Here is a 25,228-nt window from a genome sequence, read left to right on the forward strand (position 1 = left end):
ATTTCATGTGACGTAAGGCGCTCACCTTGTGAGTGGACGGGTAAAACATGTATTTGGTTGGTCTGAGCCTATGGCTGCACCAGTTTTTGTTCTGAGTATTACACCAAGTGAGTTAATTAAGTTTATTGACCATTTGTTATTCCTCTGAGCTTTAATAAAGGGCCGTGGCCAATACTACCTCAATCTATATTCAGTTGAACAAGTCTTATTTTTATAGGTCCAAGGTTAGGTTAATGTTAGTTGTGGATGATTTATAATCCCATGACAAGTCCCCTTTAATAGAACATTTATATAGCCCACAGTAATGTAAAAAACAAAATATGCCTTATTCCTATTTTTTTTGGCACATTATATCTTAAAAATCAGGTAAAAATGCATGGTGCTTGTTTGCGGCTTTTATTTACTAAGGCTAAAGCACCAGCTGTATCTCATTACGGCCTTAAATGCGCCCGATACATTGTCCATGTTTGTTCTAGTCAAAATGATTTTGCTTAAATTACATTTACTGTCCCGACAGCCAAGCCGTTATTTCTCCTATTGTTCTAGGATTTATTCCAAAACCGCTCTCTCTGTGATAAGGCAGATATTTTATCCCTGCTACACTGTTGCATGAAAGTACATTTAATTTTCAGCTTGTAACAGCAACATAATATAGGTTTAGATGTAAAATTAGACATTGTGCCAATCAACTTGCAGCTGCACTTCGCATATTGAATGTTACTACGGTGAATATATATTTAACATCTGAAGAAAATAAAGCTTAAGAGCGCACTCAGACAAGCGGATTTACCCATTACACGCGGGTAGACTGCACATTATACGCAGTCCGCAGCAGATACGCCTGTAACATGCATATTTCCTGCATATATTATCTACCAGGCGATGGTAATGGAGAATAATATGCACCAAAATAGGACATGCTGCATTGTTTTTTCACGTGCATGAAAAACACAGGTCTGAATGCCCCAATGTTACGGGCGGTGCGATATACCGCGGTGGGAGCCGCCGCAGGGGAGCATTATCCCACTGCAATTTTCTGTGATAAACCTATGATTATGATAGGTCCATCGCGAAACATTGCGGCATGCCGGGATTTTTATACACAAAAATCGCCGCAATTTTCCGCCCGTGTACACTGGGCTGCGCTTTCCATAGTTATTCATTGCGGATTATTGCCGCGGGTAACGGAGTGAAATATCGCCCATGGACAGGAGGCCTAAAGAGGGGAAATTTAAAGGGGTTGTCTCGCGAAAGCAAGTGGGTCTATACACTTCTGTATGGCCATATTAATGCACTTTGTAATGTACATCGTGCATTAATTATGAGCCATACAGAAGTTATTCACTTACCTGTTCCGTTGCTAGCGTCCTCGTTTCCATGGAGCCGTCTAATTTTCAGCGTCTAATCGCCGGATTAGACGCGCTTGCGCAGTCCCGGTCTTCTTTTCTCAATGGGGCCGCCGCTCGTGCCGGAGATCAGCTCCGCGTAGCTCCGCCCCGTCACGTGCCGATTCCAGCCAATCAGGAGGCTGGAATCGGCAATGGACCGCACAGAAGCCCTACGGTCCACCGAGGGAGAAGATCCCGGCGGCCATCTTCAACCGGTAAGTAAGAAGTCACCGGAGCGCGGGGATTAAGGTAAGCGCTGTGCGGTTTGTTTTTTTTAAGTCCCTGCATCGGGTTTGTCTCGCACCGAACGGGGGGGCTGTTGAAAAAAAAAAACGTTTCGGCGCGGGACAACCCCTTTAAGATTTAGAAGTTTCTTTCATTAACACTTAACTATCCCCGCAGTATAACTTTGGCTAAATATTTGAAACTCAACATCTCCCTTCCCCTTCATTGGTCATGTGATCTAAATTCCGACTAGCTGAGATCAGTTTTATGTAGTTTCAAATTAATCAGTTTTGCAGTAAACATACGTACTATAATGGACACTGCCACACAGGCTGTTCAGAGGAGGATACGGACACTATCACAGTTACTGATAACCACACAGCTCCTGCCACATAGTTAGAATGAAGGAGATGGCAGTTAGCCTCCTGACTATATATTAATGCTCTGTAGCTTGTTTTAAATAATATAGACGGTAATGACAATTTCACTGTCCTCCTAGCAAGCAGAGATGGTAGAGCCTCTAGCTGATCATGTAACGCTGTGCTGATGCATCATGGGATTGGTAACACAAAACAGTGAAAGCAGCATTAGGGCTGCACTGCATGAAAGTGACTGCACCACAGAGGAGATGTCCAGAGTGTGACAGGCAATCAGGTAAGGGAAGCAAGGATGGAAAAAAATGTTTTCACCTGTGTAACCTTTTAAAAAAACATTTTTTGTTTTAAAAACTACAGTGAAAGCATACATTACATAAAGAGGAAATATATCTGACATCTATGCATTGGAAAATTACAAGGTTACTTTATAGGAAAAATATTCAGCATGTTCACATCATTGTCAGAGGTTCCAATCGGAGTCAATTATGAATTTCTGTTAAAATAAAAAGACAAAATAGCACTATTTCATGCAGAAAAGGAAAGTTCATTCAGCCCCTTAATAAGCAGAATAAAAATATATCTTTAGTGAAGGCAATTAAAATACAGAGCAACTTGACTCCCCAAGAAAATGTGTTTTAGACATAAGTTCTTCATTGACAATGACTAAGAATGTTACAGCAGAAGCGCAGTTGTATGTGGGGAGTCACGTTGCTCAGGATTTTAATTGCCTCCAATAAAGATGCATTTTATTCCACTTACTATGGAGCTGGATGAACTTTTCTTTTCCACGGGATTGTTGCCTGGCTATGCAGGATCCACGCTTCAGGCGTAGGGGGATCTCCAAGTGGCGCCTATCATCTTGTAATATGCCAGAAACCGAATGCACGCCATTTAAGTCAATCAGGCCCATTTGGTTTTGTCATATGACAGGTTTAATCGTCCAGCGAGCTCAGTTTTCCTGCTCCCATAAAGGAGCAGGAAAACTGAATCCAAAAGGCTAGTGTGAACAAGCCCTAAACTACATTGGGACATGAAATAAAAGGGGAGCATTTTCTTTTTCCTGTATCTCGCCATCAAATTCTGTAATAACGACATTTTGCACAGTTCTGAACGCGCACTTGTCAGTAACAAGGAGAAGTACAAAGTCCTACATCTGGGCATGAAAAGTGGGGGGGGGGGGGGGGGGGGGAGAAGCACATACAGAATGGGAGGAATTGGGCTTCGTAGCAGCACATGTGAAAAGGACTTGGGTATACTAATAGATCATAGACTGAACATGAGTCAACAGTGTGATGCAACAGCAAAAAAGCAAACAATTCTGGGATGTATAAAGAGAAGCATAGAGACTAGATCACATGAGGTAATTATCCTCCTCTACTCTTCCTTGATCAGACCTCATCTGGAATACTGTGTCCAGTTCTGGGCACTCCAATTATTAAAAAAAAAACAAAAAAAAAGACAAGCTGGAACAAGTTCAGAGAAGAGTTACCAGGATGGTGAGCAGTCTTCAAATCATGTCCAAAGAGGAACAGTTAAAGGATTTGGGAATGCTTAACTTGCAAAAAAGGCAACTGGGAGGAGACTTAATAGCTGTCTACAAATACCTGAAGGGCTATCACAGTGCAGAGGGATCAGCTTTAGTCTCATTTGCACAAGGAAAGACTAGAAGCAATGGGATGAAACTGAAAGGGGGGGGGGGGAGAGACACAAATCAGATATTAGACAGTGATGGGGATCAATGAGTGGAACAGGTTGCCATGGATGTGGCGAGTTCTCTTTCAAACAAAGGCTGGACAGACATCTGTCTGGAGTCATTTAGTGATCCTACACTGAGCAGGGAGTTGGACCCAATGACCCTGGAGGTCCCTTCCAACATTAGGGAAACTTTGAAAATTTTGCCGAGTCTCTGGCATACCCCTTTAAGGAGAAGAGTATGGCTTTTTCTCCCTTTGCTCATTAATTTATTTTCTTACTACCAGAAAGCCTCTTTTTAACGTTTATCGCCACCTCTGCAAACAACTTATGAATGTTGACCGACTAACTCATTTCACAAATGGTATTTCCAGCATATATTCTGCAAGGCTAAAAAGGTTTCTGCTTCTATTAACGGGAAAAAAAGGATTAAGCCATTTTCAAAACCCTGGTCATGCATTTTCTTTCATACCTCATAAGCCTGATGTGTGCTTTGCAGAAATGGAAAGTGCCTATTAATCAAGATCAAGTTATGCATGCTAAGGAACTCTCCGTGATTGGGAGAAAATGTGATGTCCTTGCATACATTGTAGGATTCGAAAATAAATAAGAAAAATCTCAATTGTCTCTTGGCTAAAAAATAGCAGAAAAGGCATTGTATGTAACAATCAGATGACGTATTGTGCTAGCACCTATTAGAGGGGTTTTTTCTCTTATTATTAGTCTTGAAGGCAGGCTGCAGTCTGAATTGAATAACCTATACTTTACCAAATTGAGCATGAAATGTATTTCATTGTGTAATCAAGCTTTATTCGAGAAAACACAGGATTCCATGGTGGGCACAAAACAAGCTTTTATTCTGAAAGTCTGCAGTAAAAGGCAAAGTGTTTGTAAAAAGTGACAGGACTAAAACACAGCGCCTAAGGGAGACACAAAGGTAATGTATAGAAGAGGGCATTCAGGTCGAGCATCAAGTAACGGAGGTCTACAGAATGTATACCTTGATTTGGGAGTAATTTATAGAAAAAAATGGAATTGCATAAAGCGTAACGATCCTATATACCATTATTTATGAGGTCGATCTCATAAGATAGAAGAACGGCCGTGTGAAAATGTCAAAACACCTGCGATTTCTAGGTTAGCCTGTCACCAAATCAGACTTTTTTTTTCCCCCTCGTGGAAAGTCGAGAGCAAAGACTGGCAACTAGCTGCCCTCCCTGCAGCCCCGGGCTCCCCTGTCGACTTCTGCACAGTACTCAACTTGGCAACTCCAATAATTAGGTTTCCTATTATAAAGCAGACAATCGTGGAGTGATTCAGGGTAGCATAGGAACGGTGGTGTTTCTTGTGGTGGTGGGGGGGGGTGCAGTTTCTTGGAGGACAGCTACATTACTTAGCGGACATGGGGTAAGCCTTGTCTATTGGAGGGTATGCAGTTGAGGGTATTAGTGTATCTTGAAGCCACCAGGAAGTCCCGGTTTATGACGTCACCGCAATCTTTTAAATCTATCACTAAATGTTTTTAAAAGTGTATTAAGGCGGCCTGCGCACAGCAGAGCCAGATTCCGCACGCAGGAGCCCGCAGCGGAATCCAACCCCAACAGCAGCCGACGTCCGCTTGTACCAGTCTTTTCTTCATCTGTACTGCGAATGGTCGCGGGAAGTTGACATGCAAAGTATAGATTTGCTTTTCAAATGTTTATTTTTTTCCCATGTTGCTGCTAGGCGGTGACGCGGAATCCGTGATCGGTCTGAAATGTTAATTGTGGATGGGCTGCGGGTCAAAAGGCTTACATTGATTTTAATGTAAGCCGTCCCTGCGGAATCTGCTCAAAAATGGAGCATGCTGCGATTTTTTCCCTGCTTGTGGAAACTACAATTGGTTTCCGCGAACGTGCAGGAAGAATCGATTTCCCATAGCATGCTATAGACGATATTTGGCGCGGACGCCCACAGTAAAAACCCGTTCGTGTGCAGGTAGCCTAACACAAATTATTTTCAAGCACGAGTTCCGTCCGGTTTCAAGGATGAGAGAATTCGCACATGAAAAGAACTCATTCATTTCAATGGGTTAATTCACGTGACCAATTTTACTCTTAGACTAGGGCTACATTCACACAAGCTTGAATAGCTAGCGAGTTTTGTGCATTGCAGGACATGCAAATATGAATGAGGTCATACACATGAGCCGTTTGTTCCCTCAAAGCCATGCTGCGAGGTTAAAAAAAAAAAAAAATGTTTCGTGAATGGAAGCATGGTTGCCAGCTTTGTTTTTTTGCATGCGCAACAGTACAAGATTCGCCTGCGTAAAAAGTGCAGGGAAGTACACAACGCCCATTGCACAAATATGCGTTGCAAATGCATTGCACACGTAAAAACGCTTTCGCCATGTGACACTGGCCTAAGAGTCAGAGATCTAAAAGTCACAGTATGTCCTATTTTTGGGCGCTTCCTAAAATTAATATCACTCGCATGTCCTGAGATTTGCACGTGAGAGAGCGCCATTTTTTCCATTACTATTGGACGCTCACGCAATTTTTTTCATTTACGTGCAAAACGCACATACGGCGATGCATTTTTAAGGCTAAGCCACATCGCAATGTAGGTCAGGTTTTCACGGACCTACATTGCACTCGCCTATGTGAATATAATTTTAGTGTACGTTTTTTTTAAACTAGATGGGCGCTCCTCGCAGACGCCATCTATCAAGCAAGACAAAGCAGGAGGACCGCAGCCTAAAAACAACTGGCAGTCTACATATCTGCGGCTGCAATGGGCATTCCGTCAAGGTTTGTTTTCTCTGCAATGGAATATAACACTACAACAAACAGCTGATCGTGGGAGGTCCTGGCAAGACCCCGGACGCTATTACACTGCAATACTGACAACTGTTGGCAGTCGTATCCATCAATGAGAATGGAGATTTCGTTTTTTGTTTTTTTTTGTAAATAGGAAAATAAGAGAGAACGTTCTAAGTGCTTGCAAACCACAAACCGAGACTAAATAGTTAAAATCCGGCCTTTATTCGAATACATTTTGTGTGCAGCAGCGCCAAAGCAAATTGGTAGTTGTAAAGAGAAAGTGTGATCTGAATAGTATGAAACAGACCCCCTGCAACAAGCCTGCTCCTCGCAGATATGATGGCACACACTCCGCGGCTTTATAATGCCATGCCTGTGTGCGCACGCCGTCTATATTGCAGGATAATAGCTGCCATTTTGCTCCGCAAATGCATCAGACTAATTTAATACAATCACAATATAGAAAAAGGCATCATTATGTGAAAATGCACTATAGCATGCGCTACGCTGCGGGAGAAGCTGTTAGAGCGCCAGCATACTGTGACAGGGACAACAGAAATGCCGGCTGATTGTGGATAGAACCAGGATTGGAGTTTCTGCAAAGTGCAATTAAATGTGTAAGAGTCCACCCTCAGCTTAAAGGGGAAGGGGGGTCCAGACAGGATGCACAAAAATTCTGTAGAAATTACAGGAGTAGCAAAAGTGGATGAGATTTTGAAAATCTTAGGCTGCTGAAAAAAATCTGTACAAAACCCATGTGGAAATTGGGGTGCAGAATTTAACTCCGCAGCATGTCAATTTTATCACCGTTTCCAATGCGGAATTCCCTTCCTCTCAACAAGGGGGAGAATTCTGCAAGTGGAAAAAACGGATTCAAAATCCACACCAATTGGGTATTCTGTTGCAAATCAGCCCCGTGTGCACCCAGCCTAAGGCTCGTCGTCGGTCATGTGCAGTACAGATTTTTTTTTTTAATCTTCAGGTGATGACATGGGTGCCCGCGACCCGTGGTTGATTGTATAGCACCAACTTATTCCACAGTGCTTTCAAGTAATTTATGTATTACAGCCCTCCGAGCTGGGTCCTCATTTTACCGACCTCAGAAGTCAACCTTGAGCCGGCTACCTGGACCAAGTGGGGATTGAACCAGCAACCTTCAGATCATGAGCGAGAGCTTAGTACTTTGCGCCACACAAGGTTCAACTGTGGATTGGCCGGACGGCTTCCACTGACTTCAATGAAAACTGTCGATTCGGTATCCGTACAAAAAAATAGAACATGCTGCAATTTTTTTTTTCCGCTCACAGAAATCACAATCCGCTAATCTGAGCGGATATGCGAAAGTTCTATTCTTTTAATGTGTGCGGAATACCGCGGATTGTCTGTGCGGGTGCAGATCACAGCTTCCGCAATAGAAATCCGGTCGTGAGAGACCGGCCTATGGGTAAGGATTGCGGATGTGCGGCAGGAAATCCATAATGAATCTGCAGTTTTTGAAATGCAAATGGTGCGGATTTGTCACAGATTCCATCCCTTGTATTGCACAAAAACAAATTAAAAGGACTTTGCACTTCAGATTTAAAATCCACACCGTAGGTCACTTTACGCTGCATAGTTCTTTTGATCGTCCTGCAAGAGGGTTTACTCAAATAGCTGTCAGGATCAGCGAATGTGGATCCACGGAATGGTTTGGTTTCACTGGTAAAACCTACCACGTGGGATGTTGGCTTTTCTGTAGGGTCCCCAGGACATTACTCAGTTATTGGTCCCAGTACTGCGGCGGCTAACGTTATTTAAAGGGAACCCATCATGATGATGGAGCCTCATAAACTATGTTATAGGGCTCAAACGTGAGGGAACGGGAAGTTTGTTCCTGCACTGTCTACCTGTGTATTTGCACATAGCGTGACTCTCTTCAGCCAGCTTTCTATGCACTCTGCCATAGAGAATTAGAGAGTACGTCTACACAACCGGCTGAGAAAGGCATGCTGTGTATAGGTGCCAACTCCATGGGGACACCGCACAGAATAGGTGCGTCCGATGAGTATGAGACAGCTCCCCGGGCTCCCTGTTCCATCAACTATGAGCCCCATTACATAGTTTATGGGGTTTAACCATGATGAAATGGTCCCTTTAAGTCCTAGGCGCGGCACCCGTGGGTGTGAACTAGACAGTACAGGTTGTGGCAGGCAGCACGCTTCCGCAGGAGCAAAAAAAAACAGACTTTACATCACTGAGAACAAGTTCAGAATTGTAATTTAGGCAGCAGACGGAGGAATGGTCAGAGTCACAAGCCGGGGTTAGGAGCAGAGACAGGAATGAATGTTAGGAAACTAGGAAGTTAGAATAGATCTTGATAGCACCTCAGTGCTCAGACACTCTCCACAAGGATATATCCAGAGATAGATGATGGGCAGGGGAAGGATAATTTCGTGCACCTGGCCCTTTAAGAGCACCACCATGTCCTTCAGGCCACTGTGACAAAGCAAGCGGACGTTGGAGGCAGGCATATAAAGTAGAGGGGATTCCATGGTTTCCGTTTAATTCCATGGTTTCATTTCCAAAAGGGAATAGCGCAGCAGTCTACAAGCCGCTGGGAGAGGTAACATTATCCAGTATAAAGTCAGGGCTTGTGGCCTACTGCGCTATTAGATCTGTTTAGAAAACGGAACTGAAACGGAATTGAACGAAAAACCCATTGAAATTAGTCGGGAAAATAATGGAAACATCTAATTCAGTTTGATTTCAGTTTCTGCGTTGCAAAAACAGAACAGATGGGCAGAAATCAATAACGGTCGTATAAGGAGCCCTTAACAATAGCCATGAATGTTAGACAATTTTCACTCATTTTCCCTGCTTGTTGTCCATTTATCAAATCATACAGTATTCTTCTATGCAAGCCACCTTTAGCAGACAGCTATTCATATGCTAATCCATGAGGTTTGGATTTTTGTATTTTTTTTTCTAGCCAGTTTCTCACCATATTCTGCCATTTACGGCACGGTTGGCCGTAATCTGATGGAATGAAACATTTATTTCTCCAGTCCGTTTTATACAGCAATCTTTGTAAAGGTGTGAAGGGATATCATCCAAATGTCGTGTCGGTCCTCTAAAATATTATGTCTATGGACAATTATGACACTATGTCAAACACAGTTGTGTGACGATCTAAGAGAGAATGTCTCTGTCTCGTTGTCACCCTGATGAGCAGCATACACTAAATGACCACCTTATTAGCGACACCCATCTAATAGGGTGTTGGATCTATTCTGGCCTTCAGAACAGCAGCAATTAGCTGTTGCATAGATCCCCCTAGGTATGGAGATAGTTCTGCAGGAAGCTTCTTGTAGCTGCCACAACTTAAATGAGGTGCTACCATGTTCTGAACAGCGGGCAGGAAGGGTTCATCAATTCATGCTGCTTGTACCAAAATCTGTCCCCCCCCCCCATCTGCATGGTGCAACAGAAATCTGAATTCTGACCAGGTGATGTGGTCATGTATCCTTATTTTGGAATCATAGAAAAAGGAAACAAGTGCAATGGTGCACTAGGGAGGAGGAATCAGGCCGGAAGAGACCTTGCAGGTAACGTGTTTCAGTGCCGAACAGATACCTTAAATTGGCCTTTACTGACAAGAAGCATTACAAGCAAGCTTAAATCATGTGATATGACTAACCCAGCCAATTAAACATATCACATAAAACGCATTTATAAAATCAAAAGACCACAATATAAACAGGACACTGAAAGGCAGACATAATATATACGAAAAAGTCATAACCTGGATTATACATAAGAGCTGACAAAAAGAGAAGAACGCAAACAAACTAGAATATTGGTAAATTTGCAGTCAAAAGCTGAACACAAAATTATTAAATAAAAACTGAATATAAACTACATATCGCGAAAGAAAAATACTGGCACCAATTTGATAGTAACTACATGCAGCTAACACCACACGGATTATAACAAATGATCATAATATAAAGAAGCATAGGAAAGTTAGGGAAGGGTTAGCAAAAATAGCTGATAAAATCCAGGATAGAGAAGACAGTGCAGAGTAAACCAAACATTACAATCAGTAAGGCCTCTCTCGCACGTGAATGCGGCACTGTGCCGCGATTTAAATTGTGGTGCTTTACCGTGTTTTATTCTAGTTTTCCGAAGCAGTGATGCTGCAGCCGACGCCGGCTTCTAGCATTCCTCATCAACGCCCCAAAGTAGAACAGACAGCACTCGAAAATCGCAGCTCTGAAAAGCGCCACAATCGAGCTGAAAAAAAAAAACGTCTTTGTGAGGGAGGCCTAAAAGGAATAAAATAAAAAGAAACCTAGAAGATAAAATTAACAAAGATAAAACAGAAAATGAACGGAGAGAGTAGGGGATATTGAATAAACTGCAACATGCCTGCAAGATTGAAAAAATTGGTGCACGTCTTATTTTTAGGTGCTTCCTCCCAAGGAATCGCCCATTATTTTGTGAGAACTTTTAAATAAAAATAAAACATCTTACATCGCACTTACATGCCATACGGGTGAGATGTGATTTTACTATTGGAAGTGATTTTTTTTATGTGCGTGAAAATCGCAAGTACATAGATGTGCTGTATTTTTAAAAAAAGACTTGCATACAAAAGGGGCGTACTGTGTTTGCTTTGTTGATTTTTTTTCGTCTATTAACTACATTTTTCTAAAAAGTAGTACCAATAACTCGGTTTTCATCGATAATCCGTCCGAAAACAAAATCAGTGAAATCCGAAACCGTCGAGAACCGAGGCAATTATTTCCATAAGAATCACTTACATGTAATGGGAGTTGTGTGACGCCTGCGCGCCTCTATCATATAATGTATGACTTTTATAGCTCCATGACTCTGCTACAGATTAATCACACTTCATAACACTGGATAACCTACAGCACAACCTAACCTGCTGTATTCCATAATGTCACTGATTGGCTGGAACCGCTTCAAACTTTCACTTGTGTGGGTCTCTGGGAGTTGTAGTCTTAGTGGACGCCAAGTGTCTTTTCAGGACACTGATATAAACTACAACTCCCAGGGACCCACACAATTGAAAGTTCCAGCCAATCAGCGGCATTATGGAATACAGCGGGTTAGGTTGTTCTTTAGGTTATCCCGTGTGATTGATCTGTAGTGAAGTCATGGAGTTATAAAAGTCATACATCATCATATGATAGAGCGACATAAGCAGTGCATTCTGGAAGCATACTTTATAAAAATGGCTGAGAAGAAGAAAGGCCGTCAATATTTAAATGAATACCTGAAATACGGATTCATCCCTTCTACAAATGGACAGCTTCCCTTGTGCCTCGTTTGTGAAAAGGCACTTACGAATGAAGATATGAAGCCTTCGAGACTGAGTGATCAACTTGCAAAAATGCATTCAGACAAAGTGGGTAAGCGCATTTCATTTTTTGAAGGTTTAAAGTCAAAGTTTGAGAACCGCAGCACTGCAGGCAAGCTATTTGGAAAATCTGCTCTCAATGCTGACAAAGGCTTCCCTGCTTCCTATAAAGTCTCTTTATTAATAGTGCAATGTGGCAAATCCCATACTATTGGAGAAACACTTTGGTTACCCGCAGTTAAAGAGATTGTCAGTATTGGGGCCTGATGCGTGGGCCATGGTGAAATCTATTCCTTTGAGTAATGACACTGCTTCAAGAAGAATTGACGAGATGGCTGCTGATATGGAAGAAATACTTTTGGGCCTGTTAAAGAATACCGAATTTGTAATGCAAATTGACAAGTCAATGGTTAGTGACAATGAAGCATTGCTGCAAGCTTAGGTTTGCTTCATTAATCAGAATGAAGAGGTATTGGAGGAACTGTTGTTTACCAGAAATTTAACCACCAACACGAAAGGCTCCTCGGTACTGGTGTATCTTGACACCACCGGAAGCTAAGGGTTTGACAGTGCTTACATGGAGGAATGCCCGTCACACCCCTAGCTCCCGATTGGTGTAAGAATTAAAGGTCCTGGAAGGTCCTAGGATGGATTTGTTCCCAGCCGTGTGACTCTCCTCCCCGGCCTCAGTGTAAGTTGGCTGTGCTGTGTGTGTGTGCGCCAGCTGTCATTCAGTGTCCCCCGCCGCTGTGGGCTCCCTGCAGCAGTAACTGTCCTCCCGCGGTACTCTGGCAGAGCCGGCTGTCACTGTGTTGTGGTCGCTCTCTGCTGTCCTCTGCCAGTACTCAGCGGTAGTGAGTCACTGTCCCCTGCGCTCCCAGGTCTCCCTCTCCTACTGCGGTACGCTGCGGCTGCCAGGTTTCAGTCTCTGTCTGACGGCGCTCTGGTCTCCGTGCAGCACTGGCTGGGAGGGCACGTCACGCCGCTGTGGCGTCCCTGCTGACCCCCCCCCCCCAATGTTGTAAATGGGGCACGTCCGGGGAAGTAGCTTAACGGTGCTGTGGTGCTGGGGCTGCCTGCAGCGGGGGTCATGGTATGTATTTGCAAAAACGCCTTCTGTCCGGCTGGCGAAGGAAGGACCCTGCAGCTGGAGCAGAAATCCTTTCTTAGTGGGCTGCCAGGACCTGCAGCCCATCCTATTCTCCAACCAATCACGTACAGGGGGTGTCACCCCCCTGTCAAGCTGGACTCCACCAGTACTTCCTGGTGGTGTCAAGATACACCAGTACCAGGATGCTTTATATACAAAAGAGTGGAAGAATTTTTTCAAGAAAAAAAACATCCCTTTAATAAATGTACTTGTTTGTGCACCTCACGGAGCTGCATCCATGATTGGTCGATATCATGGATTTATAAGCCCATTTAAAATCTGCTATACGTGGCATAATGGCAGTCTACTGTGTAATCCATCGGTAGCTCCCTGTTGCTAAACATTTATGTGAGAGATTGCATGATTCTCTGCGCTATGTAATTAGTGCTAACAAGATAAAAGCACGCTCTTTGTACGAACGTTTTTTCCGCAAGCTCTGTCAAGACCATCACGAAAAACTTGAACGTCTACTCCTACACATCGAAGTCAGGTGGCTGTCAAGAAGAAAGTGCTTACGACGCTTCTACAAACTTTTTGACACAGTAGTCCAGTTTCTTCAGCCGATTGACTCAAGCCTTTGTGATGCATCCAAACTACGACGTCTTGACGTTGCCTATCTCGCAGACATATTTGACAAACTCAATGAGGTCAACACAAAGCTACAAAGGAGGCAAAATGAATTTCATTAAGGCTAAAGGTATAATCTCTTCCTCCATTGCCAAACTGGACCTTCATACCAATAACTAATAGCAAGAGTCGAAGCAAGCTCTGTCAGCTTCCGAGTCTTTAAGAAATTGCACACGAAGACGGAAACAAACTTCAAGATGCAGACATAGACGTTTTATACTCAGACATCAAACAAGTCAAAGACGACATGCAAACTAGGTTTCATGATCTATGTACCCTTGAAGTACCAACGTGGGTCCTCAATCCATTTTCAGCAGACGCAGGAGAATTTCATCCCAGATTACAAGAGCAGTTGATCAACTTGAAACACGATAGTGAAGCCCAAGCACTTTTCCAACAGTGTGGCTATGAATGTTTTGGGGTGAAAGTGAAGAATACCTAACCTATGGTAGGAAGAACCAGATATTGGGAAATTGGCGCTAGTTCATCAGGCCCAAGGCAGGCAGTAATGACACAGATTGACTGTGGCAAATATTATTATTAGTCGAATTTCATTGTTCTTGCATTTTAATTAGTCTTCTGACCATTAAGGATTAAGGTGCATCTTGCACTCTCTTTATACATTGTATGTTTCTATTGAATGATAATTAAAGATGGTATTATTGTTTGCTTCCCCACGAAAAATTAACTTTTGTAAGAAAACCTAATTATTATCGTATCCAAAATTAACCTGTTTTAATATTTAGCACCTGCATTTGGTAATTTTTAGAGACATGTTTTCTCAATTAATGCTAATCTGTTAAACAGTATCAAACTTCCCCCCCCCCCCAAAAAAAAAGGATACAGTATTTTAATTTGTACTTTTAACTTTGTAAACAAGGTAAACTGACTGGTTTAAGCCAGGCTTGGGGGGGCACTGGTTTAAGTCACTAGTAAGGCTTGGGGGGGCGCTGGCCACCATCCCAATACCTAAAGGGGGCGCTGGGCTGAAAAAGGTTGAGTGGTTACTGGTTTAGACCATTTAAAAAAAAAAAAAAAAACACTTGTGAAGGAAGAGCCCACAATAAATACATGGGGGTTGCAGTCAGCAGTCTGGATGGGCGTGTTGCTCCAGGGATTCTGTCCTGCATTGTCTGCCCACAAATTCCTACTTTCTTTGTTCCATTTCTATCAGGTCTCCTAGCAACTTGCGTACGAACCCGCTTCCATATGCAATATAATTAAGTATGTATTGCAGATCGAACACATCTATAGAAATCAATGGAACCCATAGGCATGGAATCCGCTGTAAAATAGAGCGTGCTGCGATCTTCCTTCCGCTCTCCGAATTCACAATTGCTACCTGCAAGTGTGAGCAAACCAGCGAAAGTCAATGCATTTCAATGCCCACGTATTACTGCTCATCATACATGCGGCCAGTGATCATGGAATCCGCAATTAAAATCCGTTCATGTGAGACTGGCATTAAAATTTTGGCGCTGCACTAACCGTTAAGTAGAGTACGAAAAATGGTAGAGGTCTCTGCCAGTTCCACTATTTATTCTGCATTTAGAAGTCCCGACAGATTTGCACACCGCAAATCTCAGAGCGAAGCATTCTACATGCAAAGCAGACAGCGCCGCTTCATAAAAAGTTTATTTATCTACATGGTGATTGGCATCCTTCAACATTTCGATCAAAGGAATCAGTATTTATAGATTCGTAAAAATACAGATCCTGTCTTCATTACTGTACGAAAACCAAACAAGAACATTTGATTGCAACGGAAAGAGAAAACACCTCGTTTGATGGATGGCGATCAGGGACTAATTAATTAGCTTTAAAGACACACAACGCTGCTGGTGTTTATAAAGCAAAACCATGCGATGACTGTCAACGATAAATATAGCGTCTGCTTCCTGGGGCGAGCTGTAAAATCTACATGTGGGAGGATGTAATTGCCGTCTGTATTTACAGTGGATTATTAGGAGGAAGATTTCCCTTTCTGAGAGTCCAGGCTACTGTGTACAAAGTCTCCTAATATCACCGGGCACCATCTCCGCTCCAGCAGTAAATTCAATTATAAGACTATTGATCTGGTAAATACGGGAGTAGTTTTGAACACCATAAATCTGCTACTTTGCACTGATAAGCCGTCTTACTACCTATGAAGCATAAAATATAGCAAAAGCAGGTTCCCCATACGAAAAGAGGAAATAAATAAACCCGTTTAATGCATTTGGAGAACAAGAGTCGCTTCATCACCTGTAAGTAGGACAGAACAGGTAGCTGCAATTCTAGAGCAGCCTCCAAAATAGTTCAATTTAAGTGTCAATAAACAACCTCCTTACTTTGCAATTAAAATACTCTATAGTGTTTCACCAGAGGAAGAAAACCTAGCAACTACTGCTTCCATGGTATTGTACGTTATCCTTATAATAAACAGCTCCAACCCCCGTGCAAACTAGTCAGAAGTAAGACTAAGGAAGAGAACTATGAAGTCACAGATGCTTTCAGCAGCTTGGGAGAAGCTATGCACCCTACCCTACAGTACCTTCCCCCTTTGTCTGGGCACATCTGTAAGACCTCAACACCACCACCACCACCCCCCTCTCGTCCCCTAGTAGTCACCGCACAGAGCGACCCCCCCTCTCGCCCCATAATAGTCACCGCGCAGAGCGACCCCCCTCGCCCCATAATAGTGACCGCGCAGAGCGACCCCCCCCCCCCCTCGTCCCCTAGTAGTCACCGCGCAGAGCGACCCCCCCCCCCTCTCTTCCCCTAGTAGTCACCGCGCAGAGCGACCCCCCCCCCTCGTCCCATAATAGTCACCGCGCAGAGCGACCCCCCTCGCCCCATAATAGTCACCGCGCAGAGCGACCCCCCCTCTCGCCCCATAATAGTCACCGCGCAGAGCGACCCCCCTCGCCCCATAATAGTGACCGCGCAGAGCGACCCCCCCCCCCCCCCTCGTCCCCTAGTAGTCACCGCGCAGAGCGACCCCCCCCCCTCTCTTCCCCTAGTAGTCACCGCGCAGAGCGACCCCCCCCCCCTCGTCCCATAATAGTCACCGCGCAGAGCGACCCCCCTCGCCCCATAATAGTCACCGCGCAGCGCGAGCCCCCCGTCCCCCAGGAGTCACCGCGCAGCGCGAGCCCCCCGTCCCCCAGGAGTCACCGCGCAGCGCGAGCCCCCCGTCCCCCAGGAGTCACCGCGCAGCGCGAGCCCCCCGTCCCCCAGGAGTCACCGCGCAGCGCGAGCCCCCCGTCCCCCAGGAGTCACCGCGCAGCGCGAGCCCCCCGTCCCCCAGGAGTCACCGCGCAGCGCGAGCCCCCCGTCCCCCAGGAGTCACCGCGCAGCGCGAGCCCCCCGTCCCCCAGGAGTCACCGCGCAGCGCGACCCCCTCGTCCCCCAGGAGTCACCGCGCAGCGCGACCCCCTCGTCCCCCAGGAGTCACCGCGCAGCGCGACCCCCTCGTCCCCCAGGAGTCACCGCGCAGCGCGACCCCCTCGTCCCCCAGGAGTCACCGCGCAGCGCGACCCCCTCGTCCCCCAGGAGTCACCGCGCAGCGCGACCCCCTCGTCCCCCAGGAGTCACCGCGCAGCGCGACCCCCTCGTCCCCCAGGAGTCACCGCGCAGCGCGACCCCCCTCGTCCCCCAGGAGTCACCGCGCAGCGCGACCCCCTCGTCCCCCAGGAGTCACCGCGCAGCGCGACCCCCTCGTCCCCCAGGAGTCACCGCGCAGCGCGACCCCCTCGTCCCCCAGGAGTCACCGCGCAGCGCGACCCCCTCGTCCCCCAGGAGTCACCGCGCAGCGCGACCCCCTCGTCCCCCAGGAGTCACCGCGCAGCGCGACCCCCTCGTCCCCCAGGAGTCACCGCGCAGCGCGACCCCCTCGTCCCCCAGGAGTCACCGCGCAGCGCGACCCCCTCGTCCCCCAGGAGTCACCGCGCAGCGCGACCCCCTCGTCCCCCAGGAGTCACCGCGCAGCGCGACCCCCTCGTCCCCCAGGAGTCACCGCGCAGCGCGACCCCCCTCGTCCCCCAGGAGTCACCGCGCAGCGCGACCCCCTCGTCCCCCAGGAGTCACCGCGCAGCGCGACCCCCTCGTCCCCCAGGAGTCACCGCGCAGCGCGACCCCCTCGTCGACCAGTAGTCACCGCGCAGCGCGACCCCCTCGTCCCCCAGTAGTCACCGCGCAGCGCGACCCCCTCGTCCCCCAGTAGTCACCGCGCAGCGCGACCCCCTCGTCCCCCAGTAGTCACCGCGCAGCGCGACCCCCTCGTCCCCCAGTAGTCACCGCGCAGCGCGACCCCCTCGTCCCCCAGTAGTCACCGCGCAGCGCGACCCCCTCGTCCCCCAGGAGTCACCGCGCAGCGCGACCCCCTCGTCCCCCAGGAGTCACCGCGCAGCGCGACCCCCTCGTCCCCCAGGAGTCACCGCGCAGCGCGACCCCCTCGTCCCCCAGGAGTCACCGCGCAGCGCGACCCCCTCGTCCCCCAGGAGTCACCGCGCAGCGCGACCCCCTCGTCCCCCAGTAGTCACCGCGCAGCGCGACCCCCTCGTCCCCCAGTAGTCACCGCGCAGCGCGACCCCCTCGTCCCCCAGTAGTCACCGCGCAGCGCGACCCCCTCGTCCCCCAGTAGTCACCGCGCAGCGCGACCCCCTCGTCCCCCAGTAGTCACCGCGCAGCGCGACCCCCTCGTCCCCCAGTAGTCACCGCGCAGCGCGACCCCCTCGTCCCCCAGTAGTCACCGCGCAGCGCGACCCCCTCGTCCCCCAGTAGTCACCGCGCAGCGCGACCCCCTCGTCCCCCAGTAGTCACCGCGCAGCGCGACCCCCTCGTCCCCCAGTAGTCACCGCGCAGCGCGACCCCCTCGTCCCCCAGTAGTCACCGCGCAGCGCGACCCCCTCGTCCCCCAGTAGTCACCGCGCAGCGCGACCCCCTCGTCCCCCAGTAGTCACCGCGCAGCGCGACCCCCTCGTCCCCCAGTAGTCACCGCGCAGCGCGACCCCCTCGTCCCCCAGTAGTCACCGCGCAGCGCGACCCCCTCGTCCCCCAGTAGTCACCGCGCAGCGCGACCCCCTCGTCCCCCAGTAGTCACCGCGCAGCGCGACCCCCTCGTCCCCCAGTAGTCACCGCGCAGCGCGACCCCCTCGTCCCCCAGTAGTCACCGCGCAGCGCGACCCCCTCGTCCCCCAGTAGTCACCGCGCAGCGCGACCCCCTCGTCCCCCAGTAGTCACCGCGCAGCGCGACCCCCTCGTCCCCCAGTAGTCACCGCGCAGCGCGACCCCCTCGTCCCCCAGTAGTCACTGCGCAGCGCGACCCCCTCGTCCCCCAGTAGTCACTGCGCAGCGCGACCCCCTCGTCCCCCAGTAGTCACTGCGCAGAGCGACCCCCTCGTCCCCCAGTAGTCACTGCGCAGAGCGACCCCCTCGTCCCCCAGTAGTCACTGCGCAGAGCGACCCCCTCGTCCCCTAGTAGTCACTGCGCAGAGCGACCCCCTCGTCCCCTAGTAGTCACTGCGCAGAGCGACCCCCTCGTCCCCTAGTAGTCACTGCGCAGAGCGACACCCCCCCCCTCGTCCCCTAGTAGTCACTGCGCAGAGCGACCCCCCACCTCTTGTCCCCTAGTAGCCACTGTGACAGAGCGACCCCCCACCCCCCCTCGTCCCCTAGTAGTCACTGCACAGAGCGAAAATGGAGCATGCTGCAATTTTCTACGCATCAAATAAAAACAAATCCGCCGGTGTTCAATGAAGTGCGGACACCCAATGCTTCCCTATGGGCTTTGACTTGCGGATCTCACGCGCAACTTCCACAAATCACATCTGCCGGTGGGCATTGGGCCTAACTCTTTCAACCTCAGGCAGTAAACTCCTGCTGTGACCTACACTCTGCAGTCAAGTCAGGACCTCCAAAAAGTAACCACTTGCCTACTGCTACATGTAATTTCCAGCTTCCTCAATCAGTCAATCGGACAGTAGTTTGATGGCAACGGAGCCATCGCTAACAGCTTCCAGCCTAGCTCCATGCATTCAGTACCGGATTGAACTGTCTCCAAGGGCTCACGCTCTTGCACGAACGCATGATACACAGTGAATGGAGTCAATAAAAGTCAATGGACTATCATTGTTTCATGCACACCGGTGTGTAGACACTGCGGATCGAGATGCAAGAGAAATAAATTGCAGCATGCGCCATTTCTCTGCGTTCATACGCAGCATGAGCCCTATAAACACGTATGGGCTGCGTATGATATGCTGTCCATACGTACAGATCGAGGAATGTTTAATGCTTACACAACTTTGGAAACGGAATGTCTCATCCGTCTGGCACCAACTATTCGGTCTTGTTCGAACTCTGATAATTAACATCACCTTGCCATGAGCACGTTGGCCAGTGTTCAACCTCACAAGTCAACCCTCACAATTTATACCGCTGTGGGTGTTCAAAAGTTGTCACCAGAGGTAATGGCACTTCATAAATCAATTTACAAACTGCTATCCCATGACTTTTGGCACGTCCGTGTACTAATCTTTCTTTGGAAGCCTGAAATGCCTCTCGGTTGCCCTAGCAGTCAGTGTGCTCATCTGTATAAACCGGGGAGAACTGTCTACATAGAAGATTAACCTGGATTGGAGAGGGACGGACTGCTATTGTTTCTCAGGGGAAAAAAGAGATCATACTTATAGGATTGAATATCAAAAGGAGCATTTAAGAGGAGCCTGTCAGCAGTTTTGTGCACAAGTACAGAGATGGTGGGTGTTTATTTTTTGTGTTTTGTCAAATTGCACTAGCTAGTTGTACTTGTGTACTGTTATTGAAAAGCTCAGCCACCCACCTAAACACTTTTAGGGAAAAAAAAAGAAAAAAAGCTGAAGTTTTGGGCGAAACATAGAAGATGATTAGTTTGTAACACACTGAAATCTCGGTACTGTATATATTGTATTTATCCATGTCAAATAACAATACACTCCTTGTCAAATAATAAAAAAGTCAAGCACCTAGAAGAAGGAGTCGTTAGTATGGAATGGAACTTTCTCTGTGTGATTGTAACGTTGATGAAAGATTACAATATCAGAGCAAGAGGATCATTTACTGTGGAAAACTGAAAACTTGAAGAGAGACTGTAGAACCCTGTTGTACCGCCTCTAGCTTGGATGCAAGATGTGATACGGGCGAGCATGGAGGCTCTAGTACCCTGTTGTACCGCCTCTAGCTTGGATGCAAGGTGTGATACAGGCAGGCATAGAGGCTCTAGTACCCTGTTGTACCGCCTCTAGCTTGGATGCAAGATGTGATACGGGCGAGCATGGAGGCTCTAGTACCCTGTTGTACCGCCTCTAGCTTGGATGCAAGATGTGATACGGATGGGCATGGAGGCTCTAGTACCCTGCTGTACCGCCTCTAGCTTGGATGCAAGATGTGATACGGGCGAGCATGGAGGCTCTAGTACCCTGTTGTACCGCCTCTAGCTTGGATGCAAGATGTGATACGCGCGAGCATGGAGGCTCTAGTACCGCCTCTAGCTTGGATGCAAGATGTGATACGGGCAAGCATGGAGGATCTAGTACCCTGTTGTACCGCCTCTAGCTTGGATGCAAGATGTGATACGGGCAAGCATGGAGGATCTAGTACCCTGTTGTACCGCCTCTAGCTTGGATGCAAGATGTGATACGGGCAAGCATGGAGGATCTAGTACCCTGTTGTACCGCCTCTAGCTTGGATGCAAGATGTGATGTGGGCGGGCATGGAGGCTCTAGCACCCTGTTGTACTGCCTCTAGCTTGGATGCAAGATGTGATACAGGTGGCATGGAGGCTCTAGTACCCTGTTGTAGCACCTCTAGCTTGGATGCAAAATGTTATATAGGCAGGGGTACTGGTGTATCTTGTCTCCACCGGAAGCTAGGGACTGACCAGCTTTTGTGGAAGTTTCCGCCCCCTGGCAAGCCCAAAGCTCCTGATTGGATGCTGGGGTATCTGCTGTCCCGTCCCTACATCTCCGCACTCAATGGATTTTAGCTTCTCCAAGACAGCGGCGGCATCTGGCACGGGTCACACAGCAGTGCTGAGGACATCAGAGGACATGAGGCCTTAACACTCTTCTCCCTGTTTACTTCGTTTGCTGAGTCGGCCAACTCTAGGAAGAGTCCTGGTTGTTCCAAACATCCTTAATTTAAGAATTATGGAGGCCGCTGCACTCGTGGGAATATTCAGTGCAGCGGAATTTTTTATTTTTTTTGTAGCTTTCCCTGCATTGCGCACTGTGAGACCTTACATATACAGAGGGGCGAGTTTTAAAATTATGTCTAGTCAACTGAATTTACCACAGGTGACTCCAATCATGGTGTAGAAACATCTCAAAGATGACCAAGAAAAATGAGAGGATCAAGAGCCATAGAAGCGCCAATTCATGAATGACAGCTGAGAGCTGCCCCTGATTGGCTCAGCGCTGAGCCAATCAGAGGCAGCACTCACTCACCCATTCATTAATTCATGAATGGGTGTGAGTGAGAGCTGCCTCTGATTGGTCAGGCTGTGACCAATCAGAGGCAGTTCATTTAGCAGGCAGGGATTTTAAATCCCCGGCTGCTGAATACTACAGAGAGCAGTTCAGGAGAACTGCCAGCTGGCCGTGGCTGAACTCCGTCTGCCGGGACCAGGTGAGTATATATTTATTTATTTTTTTTATTTTTTACACATTTCTGGATGAATTGCAGGGAAGGGCTTATATATTTAAGCCCTTCCCGAAAATTCATTGTGCGATCGCCGGCAGCCCATTGCTTTCAATGGAGCCGGCTGTATTGCTGGCTCCATTGAATTCAATGGGCTAACATCGTTCTGCCGGGACAAGGCGAGTATATTTTTTTTTTTACTTTTTACACATTTTAAGATGATTTTCAGGTAAGGGCTTATATTTTTAAGCCCTTCCCGAAAATTCATCCCGCGCTCGCCGGCAGCCCATTGCTTTCAATGGAGCCGGCTGTATTGCCGGCTCCATTGAATTCAATGGTCAGTGCTCGTTTAATCGAGATGAGTACCGCGTGGTGCTCGTCTCGAGTAACGAGCATATCGAGCACCCTAATACTCGAACGAGCATCAAGCTCGGACGAGTATGCTCGCTCATCTCTAATGGCTATAAAAGAGGCCTAGAATTTGTTTTTGAGCAAGGAAACCATCCTGGCTGCTGGCATCTCTTCTATTGTGAGGCTGTTAATTACGTAAATAGTTGTACAAGAAAGAACGCTTTCATACAATATTTTGGGTAAACTGTAATAAGCAGCAGGGGAGCAGGAATGAAATAGAGTGCAGCGCTGAAAGGCCTAGCAGTGATTTTCTGGGGATATTATAAACAGCGAGCGGACAATATGTTCATAACAGCGGTCATATTCTTATCGCACACATTTAAGGTTGGATTAAAAACGGCATCTTTAAGGAGATTCAGAAAGATTTTAGAATGCAGCAAGAACTCGTCCATATAAGATAGCCGCTGGAGTGCTGGCTGGTATCAAACCCATTACCATAATCATTGCACAAGTCAATTGCACCACTCCATGAGCCAAAGGCATCAATAGAAGACACCCTAAGGCTCCCTGTCCATGGGAGAGGCGGAATATCGCTAGTGATATTCCACCGCCGGGGAGCAGGGGAGAGAACTGACAAGTCTCTGCAGTGAGCCCATCTGACAGGCTCACCACGGAGAATCCCGGCAAATCGCAGCATGTTGCAATTTGAGTCCTACGAATGGAGAATCGCTATGATTCTCCGCTCGTGGACAGGGGGGCTGCGCTTTCCATAGCAACGCTATGGAAAGCGCACACTGCATAACTCACGGCTGGCTTATTGCTGCTAGTAACGCAATGCCAGATCGCCCGTGGACAGGAGCCCTAAGACAGAATCTGGCCCTGACTGTAGCGGGTGACCACGCGTACTGGTCTTTTTCTGGTCCATCCGTCGCATTACAGATTTCCCCATGCTGTCGCTAAGAGATGACGTGGGTCTCATGGCAATTGCGGAATGGCCACGGGTCGGACGGCTTCTACTGACTTCAATGGAAGTAGTCCATGCAGGTCCTGCACGAAAATGGAGCATGCTGCAATTTTTCATCCGTGAGGGGAAACTGCAATTTATTTCCACTCGTGTGCACGAAGAATTACTTTTACATTGCATGCTGTGGGTGGTATTTGCTGCGGAATCCAGAGGCTGGCACCCGCTCTGGATTTTGGAATTCAAATTCATCCGTGTGTATTCACTCTAAGGGCTTCTACCCACTAGCATTTATTTATTTTTATTTTTTTAACACTGATATTGCAGCGTTTTTATTTCAATGGGACTTTTCAATGTTAAAAAAAAAAAAAAGCTGAGAAATTGCAAAAGCACAAACTTGCGATTTTTGTGCAATGCGATTTTAACATTAGAAAGTCCCATTTAAAAAAACAGATACTGAAGCGTTAAAAAAGAAAAATAAACGCTAGTGGGTAGAAGCCCTCACACTGATGCATCAGCTTGCTGTGGTTTTTAAAGGGAACCAGCCAAGTCCTATAAGCATCATAAACTACGTTAGGGGGCTTATAATAAGGGGGACTCTTCAGTCCGTGCACACTCCCACTATTCTCTATGGAGGTGCGTGCATGGACGGCAGAGAAGAGTTATACTGTCTTATGGAGCGCTGACTTCCACCAATGGCAGTGCAGGAATGGGGAGGCAAGTATAAAAAGTATATCCCCATACCTGTCCTATAGGCACTATAACTTCATTTATGGTGCTTATAGGACGTGACAGGTTCCCTTTAAATCAAGTCACTACAGGTTCGCCCACAAAACCACGTGACTGATGGTGATGGCCGCTGGTTTTCAGGTGAATAAGCAATGTTGAAATGAAATACACTGATATATATATATATATATATATATATATATATGCGCAAAAGGTAGGGGAGCGATGGAAGAGAGTATGACTGTAGGGTCAGACTACACATGGACACGCACAGGTCTGCAGAGGAGCTGTGATCTGGTTGGAAATATTAACCCCTCGGCACCATCCACCTAAGAGTACGTTCACATGTGCGAGTTTTATGCATTGCAGGATAAACAAAAGGCTTGCACTGAAATTATTTTTGCTTTCAATGGCTCTATTTCCACGTTCGATTCTTCTCACACAGTAATGCTGCAAGATAGAAACGTTGCAGCATGTACTATTTTTTGAGAGTCCACAGAAATCTCACCCAATAGTTTCCAATGGGTGAGGAAAATTGGAATTGCAAGTATGATGCGATTTTAAATTTTTCCTATTGAAAAATATGCAATTTTCAGCGTGTTCAGCATTGCAAAGCAAATTTTCTCATGAATCGCAACACAACCGCAGTGAACATCTCAATGTCACACGTGCAATATCGGTCCGAGTTTCCCAGGCTGATATTGCGCTCTCCCGTGTTAATGCACCCTTATATGTATTGCGGATGTAAACAAGGCGTGAATGGAGCAGGTGCGGGAGCTGAGCCCACTACATACACTGCATGCCTCAGATATGCTACACATCTACCACTCATCTGCTGAAGGCGAGGTTGAAGAGAACTCCGATCCCGAGGAGTCACCTCTGCCTCCAAAAGAAAACAAAAATG

General features: G+C 47.3%; 1 protein-coding gene across 1 annotated transcript in view; it reads right to left on the bottom strand.

Annotated features, from left to right (window-relative positions):
• Window positions 1-25,228, bottom strand: part of B3GLCT (beta 3-glucosyltransferase) — a 393,556-nt gene that overhangs the window by 355,581 nt on the left and 12,747 nt on the right. The gene's annotated exons all lie outside the window — the stretch shown is intronic.

The sequence above is a fragment of the Eleutherodactylus coqui genome, chromosome 1, assembly GCF_035609145.1.
Source record: "Eleutherodactylus coqui strain aEleCoq1 chromosome 1, aEleCoq1.hap1, whole genome shotgun sequence".
Taxonomy (NCBI): domain Eukaryota; kingdom Metazoa; phylum Chordata; class Amphibia; order Anura; family Eleutherodactylidae; genus Eleutherodactylus; species Eleutherodactylus coqui.